The sequence below is a fragment of the Hyperolius riggenbachi genome, chromosome 12, assembly GCF_040937935.1.
Source record: "Hyperolius riggenbachi isolate aHypRig1 chromosome 12, aHypRig1.pri, whole genome shotgun sequence".
In the NCBI taxonomy this organism is placed as follows: domain Eukaryota; kingdom Metazoa; phylum Chordata; class Amphibia; order Anura; family Hyperoliidae; genus Hyperolius; species Hyperolius riggenbachi.
Genome location: NC_090657.1, coordinates 151,367,294 through 151,387,618, shown reverse-complemented (window position 1 = coordinate 151,387,618; position 20,325 = coordinate 151,367,294). Strand labels below are relative to the sequence as shown.

The 20,325-nt window shown below is 49.1% G+C and overlaps 1 long non-coding RNA gene across 1 annotated transcript in view; it reads right to left on the bottom strand.

Annotated features, from left to right (window-relative positions):
- LOC137541860 (uncharacterized) overlaps positions 1–20,325 on the bottom strand; it is an 81,452-nt gene that overhangs the window by 18,905 nt on the left and 42,222 nt on the right. Inside the window, exon 2 of the long non-coding RNA XR_011025292.1 lies at positions 16,564–16,736. This is a non-coding gene — a long non-coding RNA (uncharacterized lncRNA). The remainder of the gene's footprint in view (positions 1–16,563; positions 16,737–20,325) is intronic.

Below are 20,325 nucleotides of genomic sequence, written 5' to 3'. Positions count from 1 at the left end.
TTGCTGCTGATCTTCTCTCCCGCGCTGACACGGCTATGGCAAGATGGCGCCCGAAGCCCTGTACTGGAGACACAAATAGTCTCCAGTACAGGGCTCCGGCAGCCACCTTGCCGTAGCCCTGCTCGCCTGCCGGTGTCAGAACACCGGAAGGCAGTTAGGCTGGAGCGGGGCTGCGGGCAATGAACTGGCACGGCGTCTATAGATTAGTGATGCTCAAATACCCCTTTTTAAAATTCGAGTTTGGTCGAATTCGAATAGTAAATTATTCGAGGTCAGTCGAATATTCGAGTCGAATAATTTTTACTATTCGATTCGACCTCGGACTTCGAGCTCACTATTCGAGTCGGTATTCGAGCTAACTATTCGAGCTGACTATTCGAATTGGCCTTAAATAGCTTCCAACACTTGTTTTGAGGGTGAATGATGCAAGAAACCTCTTTTTTTCCAAGTAACAACAGCAAGTGATTATGTGGGGATGTTCCTTTAAAAAAAAATGTGGAAAGAGAAGTTGTGTCCTTAATTTTGTTCAGTAGTGTTACTGTATATACTTGTTCTTCTTCTTCTTTATCTTTCTTCTTCTTCTTCTTCTTCTTCTTCTTCTTCTTCTTCTTCTTCTTCTTCATCTTCATCTTCATCTTCATCTTCATCTTCATCTTCATCTTCATCTTCTTCTTCATCTTCATCTTCATCTTCTTCTTCTTCTTCTTCATCTTCATCTTCATCTTCATCTTCATCTTCATCTTCATCTTCATCTTCATCTTCATCTTCATCTTCATCTTCTTCTTCTTCTTCTTCTTCTTCTTCTTCTTCTTCTTCTTCTTCTTCTTCTTCTTCTTCATCTTCATCTTCATCTTCATCTTCATCTTCATCTTCATCTTCATCTTCATCTTCATCTTCATCTTCATCTTCATCTTCTTCTTCTTCTTCTTCTTCTTCTTCTTCTTCTTCTTCTTCTTCTTCTTCTTCTTCTTCTTCTTCTTCTTCTTCTTCTTCTTCTTCTTCATCTTCTTCTTCATCTTCTTCTTCATCTTCTTCTTCATCTTCTTCTTCATCTTCTTCTTCATCTTCTTCTTCATCTTCTTCTTCATCTTCTTCTTCATCTTCATCTTCATCTTCATCTTCTTCTTCATCTTCTTCTTCTTCCTCTTCTTCATCTTCTTCTTCTTCTTTTTCATCTTCTCCTTCCTTTTCAATATCGTCTTCTTCTTCACGTATTTCTCTTTTCAATTTTTTTTTTTAAGAAATGCAGCTATTTTTGAGCGTAACAAATAGCTGGTGGGCGCACGCATGTTGGAAGCGCCATTGTATGTGCTCCCTGGCAGTGGAAACACAAAGACAGCAGGAGGTAAATTCAGCAGGAGGAGGAGGATGAGTGTGTGGCAGCAGGCAGTCAATGAGGCAGGCAGCTCGCCGTGACATAATAGCCCTGGTACCTAGCGGTGATACCAGGGCTGTAAATAAACACAACAGGAGGTCCCAGACAGCGGTCGTGCAGCCCACATTGTGTCCAATACACAACTGGGACAACACAGTTTTCAACCCGGGCACCTCAGAAAAATTAAACCTTTTTTTTTTTTTTAATGGTTTGTTTGGTTTTGGTTTTGCAACCAATATAGCTATTGTTTGACGTAATAGCTGGTGGCAGAGTGGCAGCAGAAGGTAATTCTGTGTACCCTGGCAGTGGGAAACACAGACAGACAGCAGCAGCAGGAGGAGGAATGGAGGAGTAGGCGAGCAGCTATTGTTTGACGTAATAGCTGGTGGCAGAGTGGCAGCAGAAGGTAAATCATCTGTGTACCCTGGCAGTGGGAAACACAGACAGACAGCAGCAGCAGGAGGAGGAATGGAGGAGTAGGCGAGCAGCTATTGTTTGACGTAATAGCTGGTGGCAGAGTGGCAGCAGAAGGTAAATCATCTGTGTACCCTAGCAGTGGGAAACACAGACAGACAGACAGCAGCAGCAGCAGCAGGAGGAGGTATGGAGGAGCAGTGTGAGTGTGGCAGCAGGTAGGCAGCGTGACATAATAGCCCTGGTACCTAGCGGTGATACCAGGGCTGTAAATAAACACAACAGGAGGTCCCAGACAGCGGTCGTGCAGCCCACATTGTGTCCAATACACAACTGGGACAACACAGTTTTCAACCCGGGCACCTCAGAAAAATTAAACCTTTTTTTTTTTTTTAATGGTTTGTTTGGTTTTGGTTTTGCAACCAATATAGCTATTGTTTGACGTAATAGCTGGTGGCAGAGTGGCAGCAGAAGGTAATTCTGTGTACCCTGGCAGTGGGAAACACAGACAGACAGCAGCAGCAGGAGGAGGAATGGAGGAGTAGGCGAGCAGCTATTGTTTGACGTAATAGCTGGTGGCAGAGTGGCAGCAGAAGGTAAATCATCTGTGTACCCTGGCAGTGGGAAACACAGACAGACAGCAGCAGCAGGAGGAGGAATGGAGGAGTAGGCGAGCAGCTATTGTTTGACGTAATAGCTGGTGGCAGAGTGGCAGCAGAAGGTAAATCATCTGTGTACCCTGGCAGTGGGAAACACAGACAGACAGACAGCAGCAGCAGCAGCAGGAGGAGGTATGGAGGAGCAGTGTGAGTGTGGCAGCAGGTAGGCAGCGTGACATAATAGCCCTGGTACCTAGCGGTGATACCAGGGCTGTAAATAAACACAACAGGAGGTCCCAGACAGCGGTCGTGCAGCCCACATTGTGTCCAATACACAACTGGGACAACACAGTTTTCAACCCGGGCACCTCAGAAAAATTAAACCTTTTTTTTTTTTTTAATGGTTTGTTTGGTTTTGGTTTTGCAACCAATATAGCTATTGTTTGACGTAATAGCTGGTGGCAGAGTGGCAGCAGAAGGTAATTCTGTGTACCCTGGCAGTGGGAAACACAGACAGACAGCAGAAGGGCAGTACACAGCAGCCCACTGTAGGTGTAAAATGTGTGGCTGCAGGCGACGTAATAGTCAAAGTGAACCAGGCTGGCTTAGTGAGCAGGAGCCAGGAGGTGGTAAAGGGTGGTAAGGCACATTAACGATGGTTCCGGCAGCCAGTTCATGTCCCCCTCTCGCCGACAACAGGGGCCAGGAACTCGCCTTCCACCCACGCCTGGTTCATCTTGAGAAACGTCAGTCTGTCCACAGACTTGTGAGACAGACGTGAGCGTTTCTCGGTGACCACGCCACCAGCTGCACTGAAGCAGCGCTCGGACAGCACGCTGGAAGGGGGGCAGGACAGCACTTCCAGGGCGTACTGCGCCAGCTCGCTCCAGATCTCCATGCGCTTGACCCAATACTCCATGGGATCAACAGGGGCATCGCTGTCAAGCCCGCTGTACGACCCCATGTAGTCAGCCACCATGCGGGTCAGGCGCTGGCTGTGACCGGAGGAGGATGCTGCTGCATGCATCTCCTCTCTAGTCACTGCTGCCGGAGCCTCTACAGTCCTGTAGAGCTCGTGGCTGAGAGACAGCAGGTCTGTGGGGCGCTTGCTGCTGCTGGATGCAGGCACCTGCTGCTGCCTCTGTGCTGGCTGCTGGACAGTGGGGGTGGAAGGCTGGGGGAAGGCTTCCTCCAAGCGCTCAACAAGGGCCTGCTGCAAGCTCCTTATTTGTTGCGCTGGGTCTCCTCCTGCAGGCGGCAGGAACTGGCTCAACTTCCCCTTGAGGCGTGGGTCCAACATCATGCTGATCCAGATGTCCTCCCTCTGCTTCATCTGGATCACCCTGGGGTCCCTGCGCAGGCACGTCAGCATGTGCGCTGCCATTGGGAAGAGGCGGGCCACGTCTGCTGGCACATCGACGTCAGTGCTGTCCTCATCCTCCTCCTCTGCCGCCTCATCCTCTCTCCACCCCCGCACCAACTCAGCTGCGCTGTGCTGATCCCCCTCATCAGCAGCCAGGTCAGGGACCTCCACCAAGTCCTCCTCCTCCTCCCCCTCAGAGGTGGACTGCGCAGCTGGTTGCCGCTCCTGCTGGTCCAAGGCTGCCGCTCCCTGTTCCAGCAAAGCATCGAGGGCCCTGTTCAGCAGAGAAACCAGGGGCACCCACTCGCAGACCATAGCATGGTCCCTGCTCACCATGTTTGTGGCCTGCAGGAAGGGAGCCAGCACTAAGCACACCTGCTGCATGTGCCTCCAGTCATCATCGGGGACGATGGACGGGAAGTTGCTGGTCTTGTCCCTTCTCTGAGCTGCGGAAACAGTGGCCAGGGCAAGGTACTGTTTGACAGCGCGTCTGTTCAACCAGACGCTCCAACATCGCCAGGGTGGAGTTCCAGCGAGTCGGAACGTCAAGGATCAGCCGATGGCGTGGCAGATCCAGCTCCTTTTGCACGTCTTCCAGGCTCGCACAGGCTGCAGCCGAGCGCCGGAAGTGACGCACAACATTCCTTGCCGTTTCCAGCAGTTCGCCCATCCCCTGGTAGGTGCGCAGGAACTTCTGCACCACCAGGTTCAGCACGTGGGCAAGACAGGGGATGTGGGTCAGGTTTCCCCTGTCTATTGCGGCAACCAGATTGGCCCCATTGTCGGCCACCACCTCTCCGACTCTGAGGCCTCTGGGGGTCAGCCAAATCCTCTCCTGCTCCTGGAGTTTGGCCAACACATGGGTTGCCGTCAGCTTGGTCTTCCCAAGGCTGACCAAGTGCAGCAGCGCTTGGCAGTGGCGGGCCTTCACGCTGCTGCTGAGGCGGGGGGTTTGGCCAGGTGTGCCGGAGGATGGCAGAGGATCGGAGGAACCTGCTGCAGTTCCCCTGAGCCTGCGGGGTGGCACCACCCACTGTGTTGCTGCTGCTGCTGTGCCCGCTGCTGCTCTCCCATCCTCACCCCCTTCCACCAAGCTGACCCAGTGGACAGTGAAGGACAGGTAGCGGCCTGTCCCGAAGCGGCTGCTCCAGGAGTCCATGGTGACGTGGACCCTTTCACCAACCGCGTGCTCCAGCCCTCGCTCCACATTGGCCATCACAAAGCGGTGCAGTGCAGGAATGGCCTTGCGGGCAAAGAAGTGTCTGCTGGGGAGCTGCCAGTCTGGGGCTGCGCAAGCAAGCAGCGCACGAATGTCGCTCCCCTCCTGCACGAGCGTGTACGGCAGGAGTTGGGAGCACATGGCCCGTGCCAGCAAGCCGTTCAGCTGCCGCACGCGACGGCTGCTGGGAGGCAGAGCCCTAACCACCCCCTGGAAGGACTCGCTCAAAAGGCTCTGGCGTGGCCTTTTGCTGACACGGGAATCAGCAGACACAGCAGAGGAGGCCACTGAGGACTGGCTGCCAGAACAGGCCTCAGTGTCGGCGGCAGGAGTTGCAGAGGGGGGAGGAGCAGTGCGTTTCCGCACTCCTGCTGGTGCTGCTGGAGGAGCAGGAGGGCGGGTGGCTGCTGTTGCTGCTGCTGCTGCTGAAGGCTGTGCAGTGATGGGTGTGGTGCCACTGCCAGCACCAGATGCCTTCAGCCTCTGGAACTCCTCATGCTGGTGGAAATGTTTAGCCGCAAGGTGGTTGATGAGCGAGCTGGTGCAGAACTTTAAGGGGTCTGCACCTCTGCTCAACTTCCGCTGACAGTGGTTGCAAGTGGCGTACTTGCTGTACACAGTGGGCATGGTGAAATATCGCCAGATTGGTGACTTAAACATCCCCCTACGGCATGGAAGCGCTGCTGCCTGTCTCCCTGTGGTGGTTGGGGGGGGGGCTTGGGGGGCTTGGGTGCGGCTGGTGGTGGTACTGGCAGATGCTGCTGCTGCTGCTGCTGAGCCTGAGACACCAGCAGGCTGTGGGACCTGCCTACTGCTGCTGCCAATGCTTGCAATGATGCGCCTCCTTGCAAGGCCCACAAGAGCATCCTCCTCCTCCTCCTCAGAGCTGCTGAGGACGACATCCCCTGGAGGTGGTGGCACCCAGTCTCTGTCTGTCACCGGGTCATCATCATCCTCCCCCTCCTGAAACATGTCCTGCTGGGATGAGGACCCCCCAAACTCCTCTCCTGATGCATGGATGGGCTGCTTGACTGTCGCCACAGTCTTGCTGTCCAATCCCTCATCCCCCAAAGTGCCCATCAGCATCTCCTCCTCAAGATCGCCAACAACAGCAGACAATTTACTCATGATGCCTGGGGTCAAAAGACTGCTGAATGACAGGTCGGCGAGTGACGGTGAACTGGCCTCCTCCCCAGACCCTGCTGGGCGGCTGCTGCGAACAGGGGTGGTGGTGGTGGTGAGGGTGGAGGCCTCGGATGCAGAGCTGATGGCGGGCTGCTCATCCTCTGTCATGAGTTGCACCACAGTGTCTGCATCCTTTTCCTCAATGGGACGTTTCCGACCCGGCTGGAGGAAAATGGGAGCAGGTGCTACACGCTGCTGCTGCTGTGTCTCTGCAGCGTGAGTTGCAGATGCTCCTGCTGGGCGGCGCCCAAGGCGTCCACGGCCAGTGGCTATGGGAGGAATGTTAGCCACTGACGCTGCTGCTGCTGCGGAACTGTGCATGGTGGCGCGCCCGCGGCCGCGGCTTGCCACAATGCTGCTCCCTCTCCTCCTGATTCCCTTGCTGCCCTTCCCCTTGCCCAAACCGCGCTGGCTGCCACTTCCAGACATCTTAAATGTTTTGGGCGTATAGACAAAAGTTTTGTAAAAGGGCGGGTGAAAAGTGGGGTACTTTAATGGAGTGGGTTGGTTGGTGAGGTGACTGAGTGAGTGTCCCCTAGTACAGTAAGTAAGTAGTAACAGTCAGGAAGTACAACTAGCAGTTACAATAATCAGTAGTAATCACAAGTAAATTTAGTGTGTGTACACTCAGACAGTGAGTGCACGCACGCAGGAGCTAGTAGCCTATGAACACAGTGACTGAGTGTCCTAGACTCCTAGTACAGTAAGAGTAAGTAGTAACAGTAAGTAGAACTAACTAATTACGATAATCAATCAGCGATCAGAAGGAAATGGAGTGTGGGTGTGTGTACACTCAGACAGTGAGTGCACGCACGCAGGAGCTAGTAGCCTATGAACACAGTGACTGAGTGTCCTAGACTCCTAGTACAGTAAGAGTAAGTAGTAACAGTAAGTAGAACTAACTAATTACAATAATCAATCAGCGATCAGAAGGAAATGGAGTGTGGGTGTGTGTACACTCAGACAGTGAGTGCACGCACGCAGGAGCTAGTAGCCTATGAACACAGTGACTGAGTGTCCTAGACTCCTAGTACAGTAAGAGTAAGTAGTAACAGTAAGTAGAACTAACTAATTACGATAATCAATCAGCGATCAGAAGGAAATGGAGTGTGGGTGTGTGTACACTCAGACAGTGAGTGCACGCACGCAGGAGCTAGTAGCCTATGAACACAGTGACTGAGTGTCCTAGACTCCTAGTACAGTAAGAGTAAGTAGTAACAGTAAGTAGAACTAACTAATTACAATAATCAATCAGCGATCAGAAGGAAATGGAGTGTGGGTGTGTGTACACTCAGACAGTGAGTGCACGCACGCAGGAGCTAGTAGCCTATGAACACAGTGACTGAGTGTCCTAGACTCCTAGTACAGTAAGAGTAAGTAGTAACAGTAAGTAGAACTAACTAATTACGATAATCAATCAGCGATCAGAAGGAAATGGAGTGTGGGTGTGTGTACACTCAGACAGTGAGTGCACGCACGCAGGAGCTAGTAGCCTATGAACACAGTGACTGAGTGTCCTAGACTCCTAGTACAGTAAGAGTAAGTAGTAACAGTAAGTAGAACTAACTAATTACAATAATCAATCAGCGATCAGAAGGAAATGGAGTGTGGGTGTGTGTACACTCAGACAGTGAGTGCACGCACGCAGGAGCTAGTAGCCTATGAACACAGTGACTGAGTGTCCTAGACTCCTAGTACAGTAAGAGTAAGTAGTAACAGTAAGTACAACTAACTAATTACGATAATCAATCAGCGATCAGAAGGAAATGGAGTGTGGGTGTGTGTACACTCAGACAGTGAGTGCACGCACGCAGGAGCTAGTAGCCTATGGACAGTGACTGAGTGTCCTAGACTCCTAGTACAGTAAGAGTAAGTAGTAACAGTAAGTAGAACTAACTAATTACAATAATCAATCAGCGATCAGAAGGAAATGGAGTGTGGGTGTGTGTACACTCAGACAGTGAGTGCACGCACGCAGGAGCTAGTAGCCTATGAACACAGTGACTGAGTGTCCTAGACTCCTAGTACAGTAAGAGTAAGTAGTAACAGTAAGTAGAACTAACTAATTACAATAATCAATCAGCGATCAGAAGGAAATGGAGTGTGGGTGTGTGTACACTCAGACAGTGAGTGCACGCACGCAGGAGCTAGTAGCCTATGAACACAGTGACTGAGTGTCCTAGACTCCTAGTACAGTAAGAGTAAGTAGTAACAGTAAGTACAACTAACTAATTACGATAATCAATCAGCGATCAGAAGGAAATGGAGTGTGGGTGTGTGTACACTCAGACAGTGAGTGCACGCACGCAGGAGCTAGTAGCCTATGGACAGTGACTGAGTGTCCTAGACTCCTAGTACAGTAAGAGTAAGTAGTAACAGTAAGTAGAACTAACTAATTACAATAATCAATCAGCGATCAGAAGGAAATGGAGTGTGGGTGTGTGTACACTCAGACAGTGAGTGCACGCACGCAGGAGCTAGTAGCCTATGAACACAGTGACTGAGTGTCCTAGACTCCTAGTACAGTAAGAGTAAGTAGTAACAGTAAGTAGAACTAACTAATTACAATAATCAATCAGCGATCAGAAGGAAATGGAGTGTGGGTGTGTGTACACTCAGACAGTGAGTGCACGCACGCAGGAGCTAGTAGCCTATGGACAGTGACTGAGTGTCCTAGACTCCTAGTACAGTAAGAGTAAGTAGTAACAGTAAGTAGAACTAACTAATTACGATAATCAATCAGCGATCAGAAGAAAATAGAGTGTGTGTTGTGTGTGTACACTCAGACAGTGAGTGCAGTGCGCACACGCAGGAGCTAGTAGCCTATATGAACAGTGACAGTGAGTGTCCCTACGGGTACAGTAAGAGTAAGTAGTAAGTAAGTACAACTAACTAACAATAATCTATCAGTAATCAGAAGGAAATAGAGTGTGTGTACACACAGACAGTGAGTGAGTGCACACACGCAGGAGCTAGCTAGTAGCCTATAAACAGTGACAGTCAGTGAGTGTCCTACTCCTAGTACAGTATAACTACAATACTATTAGTAAAGGACAGCAGAAATACTGGTATAGATGAGAGAAATAAACAGAGGACAGCTGCCCACAGAGGCAAGGCCCCCCTGAGGCCTAAACCTGTAAGCTTGCAGCAGCTGCCTGTCTCTAATGTAACACACAAGCTACTAACTAAAATACAGTGTCTATCTAACTAACAACAATATAGGTGTATATGGCAGGTGTAGGTGAGCAAAAACGCTAGGTAAATGATCACAATAGAGCACTTGCTAAGCCAAAGCACAAAGGAGCAACTCTCTCTCTGTACAAGTCTCAGGCAAGCATGGAGAAACGGAACATGGCGGCCGCTATTTATAGGGTAGGGGCTGGCCAGGGTCCCCCTCTGTGATTGGCTGCCGTCAGAGGGCCTGGGAGCCCTCTGATTGGCTCTAAGGACATCAATCTGGGCTATGACGCTATTCGAGCTCGGTACCGAGCTTGAATAGCGCCGAGTTGCTCGAATAGCTCGAATAGTGAATGGGCTATTCGAGTGTACTCGGATAGCCCATTCGAATAGCTCCAGCTATTCGGAGCTCGAATACCGAGCTCGAATAGCTGAAAAAGAGCTCGAATATTCGAGCTACTCGAATATTCGAGCTCTGCTGAGCACCACTGCTATAGATGCCTCTGCCAGTTCATGAGTATAGAGTGGCCAGAGTCCCGAGGCCGGGACGTCCCGCTGCTGAGAGCGGGACGTTTCCCGGGACCTCATGCTGCCTGGGACAGCGGACCCCGAATCCGGGACGCGTCCCGGGCAATCGGGGACGTCTGGTCACTCTATGTAAGGGGAAAAAAGGGACCTTAGGGGGTACTTACCTCGGGAGAGGGAAGCCTCTGGATCCTAATGAGGCTTCTCCATCCTCTTCATCCTTGGGGATCCAGCACTGTCCGCCACTGAAAACCCGCCGAGTCGGGGCTTCAGCGCAGGGTAGTATTTACCTATCTGCGTTCCTGCACAGACGCAGTACTGCGCAGGTGCAGTAAAAGCTTCCACTCGGTCTCCAGCGGAAATAGCCAAGTCCAATCAGGTCTGCTCTACTGCACAGGCACAAGTGGCTATTTCCGCTGGAGCCCAATGGGAAGCTTATATTGCACCTGCACAGGAGCATGGACAGATAAATATTGTCGCACGCTGTTCGGGGGAGCCAGCGCTGGATCCAGAAGGCTGAATCCGATGGGGGAAGCCTCACTAGGATGCAGAGGCTTCCCCTTCCGTAGGCAAGTACCACTTAAGGGCATTTTTCCTTACAGGGTTTCTTTAAGATTGTGCTTATAGTGTGTTGTAGCTACAGAGTTATGTTCACATCCCCAGCACTGTATGTCTAACAATCGCATGCAGGGCTGGCCTTAGGTTTCTCAGCGCCCTGAGCGAAACCAGATTTTGGTGCCCCCCATTTATCTTTTTTGCGCATGCAAACACACACACAGGTCCATATGCAATTCATCTTTTCTCTTGGGATATCTCCTGGGAGATAATTTTCACCTCCGCTTTGAAATACGGTCACTTTTCAGCATTTTACAATTGAAAAATTACCTAAAAGTTGGTGAAAAAGTGCTAACAAAATTATTGTTTTTTCTTGCTTGCTGGTAGTTTAAAATGCATTTTATGACAAGTTATGAAAATATCACCTAGGAGAAAACTCAGGAGAAAAAGTAAATTGATTATGGGCCACTCACGTTTGTTTTAGCAAGAATAAAGAGTAACAACAAAAAACAGCCTTACATGTTTATCGAAACATGCTCTAAAGTCATCACTGGCGTAACAATAGGGGATGCGACCCCTGCCGTCGCGGGGGGGGGGCCCGGGGCCCCCCTAGGGCCCGCTCGGGGACTTTTTGGGGGCAGGAGGGGTCGCAGCATAAGAGGAGAGCTGTGGCCGCAGATCGGTGGGGAGGGGGGAAATCCCCCCCCTCACCTCGGGCACTCCTCTCAGCGCTCCCCTCCTGCAATCATTGGTGGTGCTCGTGGCAGCCGCGGTGGCGGCAGGCAAGCTGAGCAGCACATACCTCCTTCTGGCCGGAGGTCTCCAATCACTAAGTGCTTTTGGAACTTCGTGTAAACAGGAAGTTCTGTGAAGCACTTAGTGATCGGAGACCTCCGGCCAGAAGGAGGTATGTGCTCAGCGTGCCTGCCGCCGCGGCTGCCACGAGCACCACCAATGATTGCTTGCAGGAGGGGAGCGCTGAGAGGAGAGCCCGAGGTGAGGGAGGGGGGGGGGAATTTCCCCCCTCCCCACCAATCTCCGGCCACAGCTCTCCTCTTATGCTGCGACCCCTCCTGCCCCCAAAAAGTCCCCGAGCGGGCCCTGGGGGGCGGATTTTGTTTTTGCAGGGAGGCCGGGGCTTTCTAGGTATGTCCCTGAAAGTCATTGTAACAGTTAACACAACTCTGAATCGGAATTTGAATAAAAATTATTGAATTTCAAAATTAAATGATATGTGAACCCTAGAATCCGTTTATGCTTCATACTGCAGACTGCATCTAGGCTCAGGAATCAAGTAACTGAGCACAGGAGGATCATCATTAATCCCCCTTCTTCAGTGCATATAGTCAGACCCCCCCACCATCCCCTCCCCCCCCCCCCCCCCCCACACACACACACCTTTAGTGTATATAGGCAGATAATCCTTTAGGCAGATTCCCCCTTTAGTGCATACAGTCAGATCCCCTTTTAGTGTATATAGTCAGATCCCCCCTCCCTTTTTAGTGTATATAGGCAGATTTCCCCCCCCCCCCCCCTTTAGTGTACACAGACAGACAGGGCCGGCCCTAGACTTTTTTCCCTTTTTGCCGCCTGAGGCAAAATTTGAAAAATTCGCTGGGGGGGGGCGCCGAGCTGGAGGGGTAGCTGGCAGAAAGGGGGTATTGGGCCTAGCGGTGGGGAGGGGGGTCGGACCCCCCCCCCTCCCTCACCTGGGTCCCCCGATCTGCGCTCCTCCTCCAGCGTTAAGTACCAGCCTGCATATGATGAAGAGGCAACGGGCGGGGGAATCACTCACCTCTTCCGCGTTCCATCGTGCGCTCCACTGACGTCACTTCCTGCAAGGCCTTCCACTTACAATACAGTAGGCGGTGTTGCGCCCCACTGGAAGCTGGCGCCCTGAGCGACCGCTCCAGTCGCACAGGTCAAAGGCCGGTCATGATCGCATGATAGATTACAACAAACCATCTTTCAGAGGACAGTCACTGTATGTAAGAGATGTAAGGAGGGTCTTCCCACTATAAAATGCTGAGCAAACGCACAGGAAAAATGATTGCAGAATGTCTTTCCTGCCTGATGACATGCCACAACTTTTTTCCCTGTGATTACAGTGCCATTCAGTTCAACTAAATGGCCCGAAAGCCAGTTGCACAAAAAATGCAACAGACACTGGGTTGGTGATTCAGTGAGAATATGATTGAGTTATTGGGAATGGCCTGCATACTAGCCAATGTGCTTGCGTTCAGCAAACTGCATCTGGTTCAAATATAACAAAGGAATACAGTTATCTAGCTTGAAAATGTACCTGCATTCATCACTTTCAACCACACAAATCATGTTCCTGGCTGGATCAAGACATTGTCTTCCTAAATCTAGTGGTCAAAACATTGGATGCTTTATTACCTTTGAAAGTCTTCCAAACACTTTTAAAATGCAAGTAAAAGATTGTCCATAACTACTTCCCATAGTAAGATATTTCACATTTTAACCACAAATGGCAATGTAGCAGTGTTGTAGCTACGGAGCCAAACACCCAGAAAAGGGTTAAGGAGAAATGGGGCTTCAGACAAAATAGCAGTTTTTGGCCAAAGCAGATGGTCACCTAGCTTTTTTAGTAAGTTATGGTGGTGGTGGTGGGGGGGGGGGGGGAGGAGTGGCATCCACTAGGCCCTAGGTAACTGCCTTGTGGATTTTCCAGTTCTGCATGGACCACCGTGCAAAATTTACACTGGGGGTACCTCAGCAGAGTATGTATAATAATCGCACGATACAGACCACCAATATCAGCTTTCCAAGTACAGCCCTTGTGTGAGAGAGGTGTGAGCAGAGGAAAAGGCATAGTCTGGTAATGATCACCATTTATTCAGAGCTTGTATAGAGGTGATCATCACCACTGCAGCACTAATGAAGAGCTAATGCAGTGACTGGAGGAGGGCCCCATGTGGGTCCCTCAGGTCCAGGGGTTCTGGTGTGGTCACAATGTCTGCATCCCCTATTGCTACGCCAGTTCCTCCAGGTGTTTAGAATCCCGTTATGTCACATCCAGGCTGCTAAGACTATGCAGTGTATATGAATCCATTGTCCATATTTTATGTATTCTCAGTGAGTGAAGCTAGAGCTCTTACTCTGGGGTGAACGTGCCCCCCACCCCCCCCTTTTGCTCTCTTCACCTCAGGCCTTTATTGCCGGGATTTGAGTTTTTCCACATTATTGGGAAAAGAAATTCCAGACGCTACTCCCCCATCTCATCCGCACCTCTTTGGCCTCCCCCCTCTTCACCCCAATTTTGCAGCAGCCGGGAACGAGGTGAGACTTTTACACAGCAGCAGCAGCAGGAGGAACGCTATAACTAGCTGCATATTTCTGGCACGGAGCTCAAGCCTCAAATAGGAATAATACTGAGATCCAGCATCCGGAATACTCAATAGCACACATTTAAAGGGGTAACATTCCTTGGAACAAATTATCAGTAATATGTTTACATTTCACCAGTCTGTGTATCGCAGCGTGCCAGATCATTAAGTGAAGGAATGGTTAAAAGGTTTTTTTCCTGAGCAGAAGGAAAGAAGCCAAACTGCACTAAACTGTTAAAACTACATTTTAAAGTGAACCTATCCAGGCAGCAGTGTGAGAGCTCCACATGCAGCATCTGTAACTGGACAGGAGACTCCTGAAGCCCAGGAAAGCTCTCCATTCTGATTGGACGGGTACCACCATGGGGCAGCTCCTTATCGATTGAGACTATCTAGCCAAATCTACTGCTGATGATCCATGGTTAGTGAGCCCCAACAGATTCCTACTTAGATGGTTGTTTCCCAGTTGACATAAATCTCTACGGTGGAGCCCTTTTTAACTGTTTCAGGCTGGATTCTGATAGGCAGGTGAATGGTGTGCTGATAGGTGTCTGGCTGAGTACAGATGTATTGGTGGGTGGCTGGGAGTCGACAGCTAAAGGTGGTTGGCGCGCACACACACTACACACGCTACACACACACCATGCTTTCCTCAGTCATACATGCACAGCAATAAACTGAAATGTACCTGCACAACAAGGAAACCAGAGGCCAAAACAGTACATGGAGAGTAGGTGGGGCCTAGCCAAGAGCAGTGCATATTTAAGTAAGGGGCGTGCCAGCACACACAGACTAACACCAGGCAGAAGCAGAGCAGAGGGAGAGATTGAAAAAGATCAGCTGAGTGTAGCGCTGATGTTGGCCCATACAGCCTGTTACCCTGAATCACCTGATTCAGTCTGCTTCATGGTAGGGCCGGCCCTGGGTATAACTATGGGGTGTAGCAGCCCTTGTGGCTGCAGGGGGCCTCAGGGCTATGAGGGACCCAAACATCTTATTCTCCCTCTTTCCGGTGCTTGGCTGCATGTGGTGGACACATTTGTTACATGACATCTGGTAGATGTGCCTCAAGGCTGTGGCATCACAATGGAGGAAGAGGATGTGAACATTGGGGGAGAGGAGCCATCACAGTTTGTCTGGGGACCCTATGGTTTGCAGTTAGCCCCTGCTATAGTTACACATCTGAGTATACCTACAAGAAAAAAACACTCAATGTACTGTATAGGAGCCACACTTTTTATGTTACTGTTACTTTGCCAGACAGTCACCTGACATACCGAAAAGAGAGAGCTCTCTGTGATGGACATCTGATCAGAGAGCTATCTATTCTGGCCACATACTGCAAATAGATGTTTTAGATTTCAGCATGTAAATTAGTAAATTGTGATCAAGTGGCTATGTCAAGGCATCGATCTTCAGCAGGTTCAATCTGCTGGGGAAAATCACATACATAGTGTATGGGCACCTTTAGGTCTCTTTTGCATAGCAGGCTGAAGGCGGAAAATAACCTGTCAGCTGCCCCTGTGGACCAGTTGGGCACTTGGTAGCGGAGTCTCACCTGATGGCAGCCATGGCTACAAATGATGCATTTTTTGGCAATTTGGTAACCGCACTGCATGTGGTTACAAGCTCTGCCTTTCTACTGTATTAAATTGCAGTCAGAAGGTGCTTGATGTATGACAGACAGGCAGATTGGAAACAGGAAATTTAGGTGCCCGCTAGCAGCACCATAGCCTTCCATTTAATTATCTTTAAAGGGACACTTAAGTCAAACAAAAAAAATGAGTTTTACTCACCTAGGGCTTCCAATAGCCCCCTGCAGCTGTCCGGTGCCCTCGCCGTCTCCCTCCGATCCTCCTGGCCCCGCCAGCAGCCACTTCCTGTTTCGGTGACAGGAGCTGACAGGCTGGGGACGCGAGTGATTCTTCGCGTTCTCAGACACATTAGCACCCTCTATGCTGATATATGGTATATGAAATATGCTATAGCAGCATAGATGGCGCTATTGTGGCCAGGAACGCGAAGAATCACTCGCGTCCCCAGCCTGTCAGCTTCTGTCACCGAAACAGGAAGTGGCTGCCGGCGGGGCCAGGAGGATCGGAGGGAGATGGTGAGGGCACCGGACAGCTGCAGAGGGCTATTGGAAGCCCCAGGTGAGTAAAACTCATTTTTTTTGTTTGACTTAAGTGTCCCTTTAAGGAGGAGAAATTTTGGCGCCCACGGATGCCCAAATCTCCTATATAACCATTTAAGTACCAGCGATCTCTGCCCCTTTAAGGACTAGAGACCGCTGGTACAATAACGACGGAATCCTGACGAATCGACGCATATACCTGCACCAACCACTTGATGCCGGGATCCTAAGGACACCCACTCTGCCCTCTCTATGACGGCAGAGTCATGTGAGCCGTTCAGGAGCCACTTTCATTGGCTCCTGACTGTGTCTATCAATGTAAGCCTATGTGAGCGGCTTACATTGATAGACACGGCCATGAGCCAATGAAATCGGCTCCTGACCGGCTCACATGGCTCTGCTGTCATAGTTACAGGCAGAGCAAGTGAGCTGCGGCGAGAGACGTCGGGATTCAGCGGCAAGATCGGCGGGGAGGGACGAAAACGGCAGATGCGCGCTGCGGCGGTGATTGAACTCTACACCACCAAAACAGGGTGTAGATTTCAGTCACCGTGGTCCTTAAGTAGTTAAAGAGTACCTAAATTATAAATTACAGTTTGCTTTAAACCTAATAAGTTGCCAAGATATATAAAATCACACATGATAAAGTGATAAATGATTTTCTCACCCTTAGGGTTTGTATTCCATGTATGGTCTTGAAATCTCCACCCTCAGTGTGAAATCGGGCCCTGGGCCTTTTTTTTTCTTTCCAAACCATAGGTGCAAAGGATGCTGGGGGATTGATGTCATAACTCCACCCCTCATGTCTATGTTGTCTAATCTAGGCAGACAGACAGACATCTGAAATAAGAATTATAGCAAACAGACATGATGAGATGGCTGCAGCAGTTTTCCTGTGTCTTCTCTCTCCTACACACTGTGAAAAGAAAAGTCATTTGATTCAGGCAGGCAGACAGCAAGGAGGGAGGGGCAGGGGAGTTAACCAGGCTGAAGAGGTGGGCACAATGCTTTAGCAAGCCTTCAGTTTCAGGAGAAATAAGGAAGTGCTGCTACATATATAAATGTGAGTCTGTTCTATCCAATATAATGTACCAGATGTAAACTTTATATGTTCATCTAACTGTACACAGTGAATAGAATACATATACGTATTGCCATTCAGAACTTTTTTGACTGGAGGTGGTCTTTAATACTGATATTTTACTTTCGTTTTTTTCCTCTAATAGTAGAATATTGTTAAATGTACTATTTTTTCGTTTTCAAAATATTTTATTAGAAGTTATAACAAAATACAGAGCTATGCAGTAGTCAGTAGGGAATCACAAAGCCTTCAATTTTTTATTCCAATAGGAACTTAAATCAGAAGCTGAGAAAAACAGTATGTTCTGTTCACATATCTTAGATTTATGGTGAACAGAGAATAAACAGCAAGAAAGTACAGCAAATTAGGGTTAAACTTTGCATTACAAAGGAAAAAGAAAGGTAGAAAAAACAAGAAAAGAAGGTGGGGAAAAAAAAAAGGAATAAAGAACAAATTGACCTGGGTAAGGCCAATCAATTAGAATCAAGAACAAGTATGATTCGTCTAAAAATGTACTATTTTTTACTAATTTAATATTCTACTATAAGCTTTTCTGGGTGGCATAATTTCCAGACGCCCTTTTTTGATGTTTGTGGGAGTTAAGCCTCTTGGTTGAAAGAGGCCTTAAAGTGCTTTTAAAGTGGTTTTCAGTGCTTTTGTATCTGGATAATAAAGTTGCCTAAATGTTTCAATCAGTTTATTGAATAAAACCTATGCAAAAAAAAAATTAAACTTTTCTTTTGATTGCTGTATATCAAATTAGTAGACATATTTTGATAAGTGTTTAATCAGTCAAGGAAAATTTGAAAGTATCAAAGCCTTTAAAAATCAGTAATAATTTAAAGAAATACATTTCAAAAAAGTAAAACCGTGTGTGGCCACCTAAAGGCTACCGTAGGTTAGGTTAGCAGCGGCCTTACTCTCTCTATTACGCTGCCCCCACCCTCATATACACCTCCTAATGTCTGCTTTGGGCCTTATGCGTCTATCTTCTGTTTGCACAACATAGACTGAGTTGTACCAGGACTGCCAGAAAGTGTGGAAAAGCTCCGCCCTACCCTGTGCTGGAGGGAAATTCTCACAGTTGCAGAAACGGGGCAGCAATAAAAATACAGTAGAAATTCTATCCCCTGACCACATCATCCAAAATTAAAATACATTTTTCCCTCTGGAATTGGACAGTAAATATTACTCACCTTCCCATATCCCTTTTCCCACAGGTTTCTGAACGTGTACCATACAATTTCCATAGCACTAATATCAAACCTGGAGATCGCCCTTCTCTCCAAATTTACAACTTATGGAAGGTGTTTGGTGAGCCAGTGGACCTGGAGCTGCCTCTCCCTCCCCACTGCCTATCACCTCTCCTCCCCCACTGTAGTACAGTGCAACCTAGAAGTACCTCAGGTCTGCAGCGCACATTTGTAGGTGGTTAATATTGAACGCTGATCCTCCACCCATAACACCTCAGATGGCAGTCGTACAAAACAAATAATGAATGATGGATGACCAAGTCATGAGCGATGTGTCATTAGCGATGGCGCATGTATGCGCAGCACTGTAAACTACCAAATGTAATGCTTGGGGGTTATACTTTGACCACCCACAGCAACAAGGCTGGTAGCTGAATAATAGAAGAGGCTACACAGGCTGCCCAGAGCAACTGCAGCTCTGGGCTTCTGATATCGCTACAAATTAAACACAATGCCAGCGCAGTACGATGTTGCGCTGCCTTAGCAATGGCAAGCATTCAGACAGGTACAACACGGGACTATAGAATGGAGCGTAACTAGTAGCAACCGCAGCTCACAGTCACGTCCACAGAAGCAGAGCAAGCAGGCTAAAAACAGTTACCAGCAAGCATCCACCCAGGCAAGACTACAGGATAGAGCGTAACTAATAGCAACTGCAGCCTATAGTTACGTTACCAGAAACTAGAGTAGGAGGAATACTACCAGTCACCAACGTGGTGATGGCAGAATCCAAGCTATCTGGATAATGGACTTCACTGACCCACTGCGGATGCAGCGAACGTCCATCAAGCATGGAACTAGGCAATACACAATAATAAGAAAAATAACAAATGCCTCAACTGACGGATAAATATATATTAGCAAGTCTGCATATATATTTATCAAGAAACTAGCTAAAGCACAACCAATAAGGTCGCATAGAACTACAATAACAGAACTAAATAGAGTAACAAGGTGCCCAGCAGACCAGCGTACTGACCGCTACGACGGGTGGGGTCTAAAATGGGAGGAAGACTTTTAAACCGGCATCAGCCAATGGATGCAAGCATGCAAATTTCCACACAGCTGAATGGTAATCACTCAATCCTGAGCTGGCTTGATTACCATTTGCTAGCTGGCTGTGAATGCAAAAGACCATAACAAATACATGCAGTATTATGTAACAACATGCAGGCATGAAAATCCAGGGCTATCTGGTCGCAGCTCAGCTGCAACAAGCAATTGGTGGAATGATGACAGCATCCTGAGCTGCCCAGAACTGCAGAGCGTTTGCAAATGACAATGAGACATATTGCAAATGCACAACCGAATGCAAGCAGATAAGCCAGAACTGTCCGTTTGCAGCTCCACTGCAACGGACAGAATACGCTACAGGAGGGATCCTTACACCAATGCATTTTCAGGTAATTTGAGCACACATCCAGAAATGGCACTTCTCCTTTTCACACAGCTGCACTTTGCAGATGCTTCATTGATGATGTACCATTTTCTGTACACACTCCTTATTCTGAACGATTATCGACCAAAACAATATGCTGGGCACAGGGCCGGCCTTTGACCTGAGCGACCGGAGCGATCGCTCAGGGCGCCGTCTTCCAGGGGGCGCTCCTGCCATCCTGGCTGCATATATGCTATTTAACTGGCTGCAGCACAGGCAACGGCTGGGTCCGTTTCGTGTGGTAGCTCCGCCCCCTGGTGCCGCTGGGGGTGATGGGGGCGAAGACCAGGAAACTGCTGCTGCGGCTCTGCCTCTTGAAGTGCTGGCACTGGCAGTACAGCTAAAAAACTTTTGTAGTGGTGGGGCGCAGACGCGCAGTATATTGTTGCTGCCTGTGCCTGCTGCACTCCGTGTCTGCATGCACCTGACTTCTCACTGGGCAGACCAGAGCAGCAGCATGGAGAGATGTCCTGGAACGCAGTGTTATGCTGGCTGGGATGAGTGCTGCCCGCTCCGCCGCCCTCTCCGTACACATCCTCCTCTCACTGCACGGGAAACTATCCGACTATCTGCTGTGCACATCTCAGCAGAGATGACAGACAGGTAAATAAATCTTCACTACATGCATGTCTCAGTGACACTGCCTTACTGCTTATT